Here is a 9,127-nt window from a genome sequence, read left to right as displayed (position 1 = left end):
AAATTCACAGATACACATAGTGTAGTGAAATTGTTTTGAATGTAGCACTAAAGTTGCCTTATGTTTTGTGTGATTTTTATCATTTTTTTACGCAAACCAACCTAATAGTGAGTCATTCTAGGCCAAAAAGAAATTTTGCTTCCCTATAGCACTATAGTTGCCCCCATTGCACCCAAAGTTTCCCTTGAAAAAAAGTTTAACGAAACCTACTCATATAGGATCTAGTTTTGAAGAATTCGTCATGAGAAACCTGACAGTGAAAAAGAAATTAATTTTGATGCTTGAATCAAAAGTTATGGCTTTTACAACTTTTTGAACCTCTAAATAAATGCACGTGGGACAGGATTTAGGCTGATTCCATTGATAGCCATGTGCGTACGGGGTGTGGCCAGACAATTCCCTTTTTTAATGTAGACAGTTGGACACAAGGACATGTGATTACTATATACGGCTGTGCGCTTCACGCAACAAACGAGCGCCTCGGTGCTCTCTAGGCACGTCCTTATATCTTTACTTAGTTGGAGGAGAGAGAAGTGGAGAAATAAGAGAAGTGGGCTCTTAGTTAGTAGCCGACTGCAACACGAGACCCAAGACGTTTTGTGAGGTTGTAAGTGTTGGGGAACGTAGTAATTCAAAAAAATTTCTACGATCACACAATATCTAACTAGGAGATGCATAGCAACGAGAGGGGAGAGTGTGTCCATGTACCCTCGTAGACCGAAAGTGGAAGCGTTATGTAACGCGGTTGATGTAGTCGAACGTCTTCACGATCCAACCGATCCAAGTACCGAACGTACGGTACCTCCGTGTTCAGCACACGTTCAACACGATGACGTCCCTCGAGCTATTGATCCAGTAGAAGGACGAGGGAGAGTTTCGTCAGCACGACGACGTGATGACGGTATTGGTGATGTGATCCGTGCAGGGCTTCACCTAAGCACTACGACAATATGACCGAGGTGGTAAACTGTGGAGGGGGACACCGCACACGGCTAAGAGAAATCTTGGTGTGCCTTTGGGGTGCCCCCGCCCCTGTATATAAAGGGGGAAGGAGTGAGGGAGTCCTGGACCAAGGGGTCCTCGGGCGTCCGACCTATTGGATATGGGCCGGACTGATGGGCCGTGAAGATACAAAGACCGAAGACTGTATCTGTGTCCGGATGGGACTCTCCTTGGCGTGGAAGGCAAGCTTGGTGACCAAACATGAAGATTCCTTTCTCTGTAACCGACCTTATGTAACCCTAGATCCCCCGGTGTTTATATAAACCGGAGGGATAGGTCCGTAGACATATATCCTCATAATCATAGTCAGACATGCTAGACATTTAGGGTTTAACCATTACGATCTCGTGGTAGATCAACTCTTGTAATACTCATATTCATCAAGATCCATCAAGCGGGAAGTAGGGTATTACCTTCATAGAGAGGGCCCAAACGTGAGTAAACATTGTGTCCCATGTCTCCTATTACCATCGATCCTAGACACACAGTTCGGGACCCCCTACCCGAGATTCGCCGGTTTTGACACCGACATTGGTGCTTTCATTGAGAGTTCCATTGTGCCGTCGTCAAGAGGTTTGATGGCCCCTTCAATCATTTACAATGACGCTGTCCAAGGGGAAGTCTTCCTCCCCGGACAGATCTTCGTGTTCGGCGGCTTCGCACTGCGGGCCAACTCGCTTGGTCATCTGGAGCAGATCGAAAGCTACGCCCCTGGCCATCAGGTCAGATTTGGAAGCTTGAACTATGTCGCAAATATCTGCGGAGACTTGATCTTCGACGGATTCGAGACCACGATAGCCGCTCCTTGCCACCATGATGAACATGACGTAAATCTGTCATCGGTCCCTACGTAGGAGATAGTACCTGTAGCTGCTCTAGCCATAGATCCGGAGCAGATCGCGCCATCCGAAGACGGGAAGCTCAACCCCGCCGCGGAAGCCGCAGACTCAGCGGTGTTGGAGCCGCACACAGACTTAACTTCAAGTGACATCTATGTCACCGGAGCTACGGACTCGTCTCCAGCTACAGGTTCCGAACCTCGTGCGTCCGCGTACGTCGAGCTTGATCGGTCACCGATCGTCGAATTCAACTCCGCGGACATCTTCCGACACTTGCCTTTGGGCGACGTGCTAAACTCGTTAAGAGCACTATCTTTAGCGGCGGGCTCACAGCCGAATTGTGTTTGGTTCGAACCGGAGGCTGATGATGGAGAATTTCACTTCCCACCCACCGCCCACTTCATAGCCACTGTCGAAGACTTAACTGATATGCTCGATTATGGCTCCGACGACATCGACAGTATGGACAATGATGCCGGAGAAGAAGAGGCCCAGAACCCGCCGTTCACCGGACGCTAGACGACCACTTCCTCGTATGATGTATACATGGTGGATGCACCAAAAGAGAATAGCGGCGATGACAAGGAAGATCTAGTTGAGGATAAACCTCCCGAGATACAATCGAAGCGCCGGCGTCAGCGGCGCCACTCTAAGTCATGCCGCAGTAAAGACAGCAACACCGGCACAGGAGAAGATAACACTCCGGAAGGGGCCGAAGACAACGAAGACCCCATTGACGCAGCTACTGAACAGGATGAACGGGAAGATGGGCGGGTTAGCCCTGGTAAATAGGCCATGCACAAAGACTCGGAGGACGACAATTATCTTCCGCTATCCGAGGATGAGGCGAGCCTCAGCACTGAGGATTTTATCGTGCCTGAGGAACCTCTTGAGCAGGAGCGCTTCAAGCGCTAGCTAATAGCCACTGCAAGGAGATTGAAAAAGAAGCAGCAGCAGCTTCAAGCTGACCAAGATCTGCTCAACGATAAATGGACCGATGTCCTAGCAGCCGAAGAATACGGCCTCAAGCGCCCAGCCAAAAGCTACCCGAAGCGCAAACTGCTACCTCAATTCGATGACGAGGCACCAGAGCACATACCACCATCGTGCAATGCGGCTAACCGACCACCACGTGGTTGGGATAAAACAGTAACCCAAGCCGAACACCAGCCCGCCCCGCCTCATCACAAAGGCAGAGGTAAAATAGCTCACGGTCATACATATGACCTTCGGCGGGACCTAAACAATAAAGCAGGACATACCAGATCGATCTATGGATCGCGAGGACGTGCCCCGACACGCGACGACGGCCATCTATTCGGACGTGACAAACCTAGTCATGCGTGGGCTGAAAGCCGCAGCCGGACTCCATCAGGGCTACGTCGCGATGCGGCCCGATATAGAGGCGCCGCGCACCTTCTTTGCTTCACCGACGAAGTCATGGAACATGAATTCCCAGAAGGGGTCAAACCCGTGAATATAGAATCATACGATGGAACCACAGACCCCGCGGTATGGATCGAAGACTTCATTCTCCATATTCATATGGCCCGCGGTGATGACCTTCATGCCATTAAATACCTCCCCCTAAAAACTCAAAGGACCAGCTCGGCACTGGTTGAACAGCCTGCCAGAAAATTCCATCGGCAGTTGGGAGGACTTGGAAGAAGACTTCCTTGATAACTTCCAAGGTACATATGTTCGACCTCCGGACGCTGATGACTTAAGCCATATAGTTCAACAGCCCGGAGAGTCCGCCAGGAAATTCTAGACTAGGTTCTTAACTAAAAAGAATCAGATCATCGACTGTCCGGATGCCGAAGCCCTAGCGGCCTTTAAACACAGCATCCGCAATGAATGGCTCGCCTGCCACCTCAGCCAAGAGAAGCCAAAGTCCATGGCAGCCCTCACGGCACTCATGACCCACTTTTGTGCGGGCAAAGATAGTTGGCTGGCCCGTAGCAAAAACAATGCAAGCGACGCCGGCACCCCTGAAACCAAAAATAGCAACGACAAGTCTCGACACAATAGATACAAGCGTCGAAACAACAATGACAACACCGAGGATACGACGATCAATGCCGGATTCAGTGGCTCTAAGTCCGGTCAGCGGAGGAAGCCATTCAAAAAGAACAATTCGGGCTCATCTAGCTTGGACCGCATACTTGATCATCCGTGCCAGATTCACGGCACCTCAGACAAACCACCCAATCATACCAATAGAGATTGTAGGGTTTTTAAATAGGCCGACAAGTTAAATGCCGAAAGCAAGGAGAAGGGATCACAAAATGAAGATGACGATGAGGAGCCCCGGCCACCGAACATAGGGGGACAGAAGAAGTTTCCCCCTCAAGTCAAAACGGTGAACATGATATATGCTACCCACATCCCCAAGAGGGAGCGCAAGCGCGCGCTCAGGGACATCTACGCGATAGAGCCAGTCGCCCCAAACTTTAATCCATGGTCGTCATGCCCGATCACTTTTGATCGCTGGGATCATCCGACCAGTATCCGTCACGGCAATTCAGCCGCACTGGTCCTGGACCCAATAATTGATGGGTTGCACCTGACGCGAGTCCTGATGGACGGTGGCAGCAGCCTCAACTTGCTTTATTAGGATACAGTGCGCAAAATGGACATTAATCCATCATGGATCAAGCCCACAAAAACTACCTTTAAAGGAGTCATACCAGGTGTAGAGGCCCGCTGTACGGGCTCAATCACACTAGAGGTTGTCTTCAGATCTCTGGACAATTCCCAAAGCGAGAAGTTAATCTTCGATATCGTCTCCTTTCACAGTGGCTACCATGCACTGCTCGGACGAACCGCATTTGCTCGATTCAATGCAGTGCCACACTACGCTTATCTTAAGCTCAAGATGCTCGAACCACGAGGCGTCATAACAGTTAATGGAAACACGGAACGCTCCCTCCGCACCGAGGAGCACAGCGCTGCCTTAGCGGCAGAAGTACAGAGCGACCTTTTTAAGCAGAACCTTAATTCAGCGGCTGATTCCCAGGACACTGTCAAGAGAGTCCGGACCATTCTGCAGCAGGACAGCTCGGCTCTTCAAGAGCTCGACTAGCAATTCGGCTTCCGTCCCAGTCCCGACCAAGTGGCGGCAATTGTACCGCGCGTACATAACTACGCACTCAAAATACCATGGGCACGGATGGAGGCATAACCAGCTTGTGATCCGCAATACGGCTCGACCGCCCCGGACACACACACTTTCACTGTTTCCTTTTCCCCTTTTTTTCAGGTTTCTTTTTCACAGGCATTTCCTAACGGCTTGACCATCGATTCTTTTCAAAGGATAAAAACACCAAGACGACAAGAAGCATGGACGCATTGGGGAACCTTTAGGTGGTTTCTTTAATGACCCCTTTACCTATTTTCAGGACCCACACGCAGCTCTCCCTTGGTTAAGGCATAGTAAATAGCCTTCTGCTTATTGCACTACTTGTATAAATGCGTTTAACGCACCAGTGAAATTATAATAGAAACAGTTTGCGGCCCAAATTTTACGGCTCTAGCTTACTACTTGTTCTTCTTTTTTCTTCCTTTTTGTCTTTCCTTTTCTGATAACTCTATCAGACAACACCCGTACACTCTGGTGCGTTTCAATTTGCCAGGGGCTTCATAGCGCCCCACAACATGGCAACAAAAGTCCGAACACTTTTACAGTATAGTTCGACACCCCGAATTTAGCACTATATGCATTGGCTCCGAATCGTGTCTTTGGTCAATAGTTGGGTTGCCCGGCTCCTGTGCTTACTACCTTACATTCCGCTGTATCGGCTAGGGTAGTAAAGGGAGAACTACTGCGATTGTGCCCTGATTTATCCGGGTGAGCACCTCAGTAGAGAAAGCTGAAAACTGACTATCATGATGCGGCGAGAGCCGGACAGCTCTTCGAAGGTCTCAAATCCTTAGAGATTTTTTTCACATTACGCGAAGGATTGGTACTTACCCTATCAAGTGTTTACAACATCCTAGTTCAGATACTAGGGGCCGCGCCTATATTTCTATTTGTCCAACTCCTATGGCTAAGTGAGGGTGCTAAAGCCGCATAGTCCGATTGCCTGGTTCGTCGCGCTAAACACCTCCTTCAAGGACCAAACAATTGGATCAAGAGTGTTTAGATTACATCCCGAACACCCCCGTATTTCCTACGTGGGGGCAGAAGCCGACGACTAGCTAACTCTCAGATTTCACATAACACGGCCGCACAAGAGGAGAATTTTTTTAAATAACAAAACATTATATGTAACGCCCTCGATGCGGCTATAGCTCCCACGTGTCGAGGCACGACTTAGAGACATAACCGCATTGAAAGCAATGTCGCAAGTCAGGCAATCATTACAACATCCCATGTAATACATACTAAAAGGGGGAGATAACATAGTTGGCTTACACTCGCCACGTCACATCAGAGTACATAAATAACATCCATCAAACATTCACTCATGGCCCGACTACGGCGCCAAAATAGAAAAGAACCCAACATGCGACAAGGCCCGAATCGATCCCCAACTAGGCACCACTACTGATCATCGGGAAAGGAAACATAATAACGCTGAGAGTCCTCGTCGAACTCCCACTTGAGCTCGTACTCGTCACCTGGAGCGGAATCACCTAGAACTGCATCTGGAGTTGTAGTATCTGTGAGCCACAGGGACTCAGCAATCTCGCACCCTCGCGATCAAGACTATTTAAGCTTATAGGAATGGATAAGGCAAATATAAGTGGAGCTGCAGCAAGCGACTAGCATATGTGGTGGCTAACTTATCCGCAAAAGAGAGCGAGAAGAGGAGGCAAGGCGCGATCAAAAATCTAGAAGGACAACCTGCGCAAGCATAACTCCAACACCGTGTCCACTTCCCGGACTCCGCCGAGAAGAGGCCATCACGGCAACACACTCAGTTGATTCATTTTAATTAATTAAGGTTTAAGTTATCTACAACCGGACATTAACAAATTCCCATCTGCCCATAACCGCGGGCACGACTTTCGAAAGTTCAATCCCTGCAGGGGAGTCCCAACTTAGCCCATGACAAGCTCTCGCAGTCAACGAAGGAATAGACCTCCACCCGAGACACACCGATCAGACTCGGCAACCCGGTACAACAAGACAATTCGACAGGTTAAAACAAGACCAGCAACACCGCCCGAATGTGCCGACAAATCCCGATAGGAGCTGCACATATCTCTTTCTCAGGGCACACTCAGATGAGCCAGACGTCGGGTAAGCCAGCCCAGAGTTGCCCCTGGTAGCCTCGGATATCGCTCAGTGGGACCAACACTCAAAGGAGCACTGGCCCGGGGGGGTTAAAATAAGATGACCCTTGAGTCTGCAGAACCCAAGGGAAAGAAAAGGCTAGGTGGCAAATGGTAAAAACAAGGTTGGGCATTGCTGGAAAAGCTTTAATCAAGGCGAACTATCAAGGGGTTCCCATTATAACCCAACCGCGTAAGGAACGCAAAATCCGGGAACATAACACCGATATGACGGAAACTAGGGCGGCAAAAGTGGAACAAAACACTAGGCGAGAGGCCGAGCCTTCCACCCTTTACCAAGTATATAGATGCATTAAGATAACATGGCAATATAATGATATCCCAACAAGTAAATAAATGTTCCAACAAGGAACGGCCTCCAATCTTCACCTGCAACTAGTAACGCTATAAAAGGGGCTGAGCAAAGCGGTAACATAGCCAATCAACGGTTTGCTAGGACATGGTGGGTTAGAGGTTGACATGGCAATTGGGAGGCTGACAAGCAAATGGTAGGCATCGTAGCATTGGCATAGCAAGAGCAAGCAAACTAGCATAGCAAAGATAGTAGTGATTTCGAGGGTATGATCATCTTGCCTGCACAGTTGTCAGAGTTGACTGGATCCTCACAAGCAAACTCAACGGGCTCCTCGGTAGCGAACTCGTCTCCCAGCTCTACCCAAACAAGACAAACAAGCAACAAGGATACAATCAACCACGTGCAAGACCAAGCAATAAGATGAAATGATGATATGCCATGCGGGATGCGATGCGGGATGCAAAATGCAAGATATAACAGGAAATGCATGAACCCGGCCTCAACTTGGAATTCCAAGGGTGCCACTGGATAGAGGGGATGAAATCGCTTCAAAACGATATAAAGATCATTGGAATCGGAGTTACGGTTTGGAAATGGCAAGCGTTTTAAGATATGACACCGGTCTGTGATTTACAGCAATTAGGCATCTAAATGCAACGAAATGAACATGCTACAGCCACCAAACAAGACAACAAAATACATGGCATGGATGCACACAAGATGCTTAACAAAATACTAGCACTGAGCCACGGCCAATTCATCCATTATGAGGTTCAAACAAGCATGGCAAAAGCGCAAATGCAAAACAGATTCCAGACTTAGTGAAATTAACACTTGTCTAAAATTTCAGATCACGATGCTCTCTTCGGAGCAGCAAAACAACATGATAAAAGACCTGAACATGACAAGTAAGAACATGGCATGGAGCTACTCAACAAGCTTAACAAAAGTCCCAAAGTGACCTGGGGCCAAAAGGGATCACAAAATATATTAACGGGCACACGAACATAGCATAAAACACAATCAGTTTTCAGACTTAGTGAAAACTGAGACATGCTGAAATATAACTCACGAAGGCATGTAAACGAGCTCGATGCACTCACCACGGTGCAAGTCATGGCAAGGAAGGCATACATACATTAAGAAGGCACAAAATACAAGCTATACATGGCAAGAACAATGGCATAGCATGCATGGATCAACTACAACAACGCCGGCAAAATCGCAAACGAGTTGACGATCTGCCCAGATTCACCATGAAGCAAAAGTAGAGCTCGATTGACTCAAGCTATGGTGCTCCATAATTGCAAACAAAGACATGGATGGATAGAGCATAACATGAATAACAAAAGTCCCTTACTGATCATCCTTAAAAGAGTCACGGATCACTAGGAAACAAGATGAACATATGGCATCATGAACTAAAATATCCAAGACTTAGTGAAAACAACTAAGTCCCTGAAAACAGATTTACCGGGTGCCTCACTTTGCAAGCTTGCACAAGTCACCACACACATCCTAAAAATGCATGGGTTGCACCTCTGGAAAGAAGACAAAATCCTTAACAAAACATATGGAGGACTCACAGGCATATCATGCACACAATAATCATGGCAAAAATGACAAAAGTCTAAGATGAGCTAGCAGATCTGACAATTAACTCACGAAGCCTCCTTCTACTAGCATTTTG

This window comes from Triticum urartu, chromosome 5A (assembly GCF_056163025.1).
Source record: "Triticum urartu cultivar PI428250 chromosome 5A, HENAU_Tu73, whole genome shotgun sequence".
Lineage (NCBI taxonomy): Eukaryota > Viridiplantae > Streptophyta > Magnoliopsida > Poales > Poaceae > Triticum > Triticum urartu.
This window is presented reverse-complemented; position numbering follows the sequence as displayed.